The 1,487-nt window shown below is 50.0% G+C and overlaps 1 protein-coding gene across 1 annotated transcript in view; it reads left to right on the top strand.

Moving 5' to 3' along the window:
• Positions 1-1,487, top strand: part of ITPKB (inositol-trisphosphate 3-kinase B) — a 107,885-nt gene that overhangs the window by 16,883 nt on the left and 89,515 nt on the right. The window lies entirely within an intron of this gene.

Here is a 1,487-nt window from a genome sequence, read left to right as displayed (position 1 = left end):
CAGGATTGACCCTGGGAGTTTGCATCCAGGGTGATCTACTCAAGCCTTTTCTAGCCCCAGGACCCATGAGGCATCTGTACAGAGCTTCCAGGCTCTGAATATGCAGTTTTGAGACTGTGTCCTTTCTAGACATATATGTCTCAAGCTCAGCATGCCCTAACACCTCCCCAAGCCCCAGTTTCTTTCTGCCCTTTGCAGGATGAAGGGGCTGATGTCTGGGAGGATTGAAACCACGAAAGGAGCTTGTTAGCATGTGGCAGTGTTGACCTCAGAGGTGGTCTGATGGCAAATGTGCTGGACAGTAACTCTCTTATTGCCCCAACCTGGAAATATACACAGAATGGTAATTAGTTTCGATCTCAGGGTAAAGGCATATGGAGCAGCGTCTGGGATGCTGTTTACCTTGCGGTATTACACTGTACATTAAAAATCAACTGCTCTCTCCTGAGAGCCGAGCCGTCTCCCGCCTCTGCAGACTTCTGGTTAACACCGAGAAGCTGAACGGAGCCCTGCAGGTCCTGGGGTCCTTTCTGGCATCCTGTCTTTGGCATTTTGAACTGGGCTAGATTTTCTGGTCTGTCACCATTGGCCTCAAATACCACATTCCCAGGGGAGGGCAGGAAGGTCTCCTAGGAGTTGGAGTGGCGAGGAGCCCCAAGGATCCATGTTGTGCCTGAAGTGGGGGTGCCCTGAATGTACCAGGTGGCAAGTTGCTAGAGACCATGAGCCTGGCCCCTTACTGTAGTTTGGGAACACTGACTTTGGAAAGAAGATTTGAGCAACTTCAGAAAAATATTTTATGGCTGGTTGCAGTGGCTCATGACTGTAATCCCAGCACTTTGAGAGGCTGAGGTGGGTGGATTACCTGAGGTCAGGAGTTTGATCCAGCCTGGCAAACGTGGCGAAACCCCGTCTCTACTAAAAATACAAAATCAGCTGGGTGTGGTGGCAGGCGCCTGTAATCCCAGCTAATCCTGAGGCTGAGGCAGGAGAGTCACTTGAAACCAGGAGGCAGAGGTTGCAATGAGCCCAGATCGTGCCACTGCACTTCAGCCTGGGCAACAAGAACAAAACTCCATCTCAGAAAAAGAAAAGAAAAGAAGGCCATGTATGGTGGCTCATTCCTGTAATCCCAGGACTTTGGGAGGCTGAGGCGGGTGGATAACCTGAGGTCAGGAGTTCCAGACCAACCTGACCAACATGGTGAAACCCCGGCTCTACTAAATACAAAATACTAGCCAGGCGTGGTGGAGTATACCTGTAATCCCAGCCACTTGGGAGGCTGAGGCAGGAGAATTGCTTGAACCTGGGAAGCAGAGGTTGCAGGGAGCCGAGATTGCACCATTGCACTCCAGCCTGGGCAACAACAGCGAAACTCCGTCTCAAAACAAAACAAAAAAAAAATAGTTCAGTATGACCCCATGACCAGATATCGTAAAAGGGAACATGGAGTCCACATAAAGGTATTTAAAAGTCAATTGCACATC

Source organism: Colobus angolensis, unplaced genomic scaffold, assembly GCF_000951035.1.
Source record: "Colobus angolensis palliatus isolate OR3802 unplaced genomic scaffold, Cang.pa_1.0 Scaffold288, whole genome shotgun sequence".
In the NCBI taxonomy this organism is placed as follows: domain Eukaryota; kingdom Metazoa; phylum Chordata; class Mammalia; order Primates; family Cercopithecidae; genus Colobus; species Colobus angolensis.
This window is presented reverse-complemented; position numbering and strand designations above follow the sequence as displayed.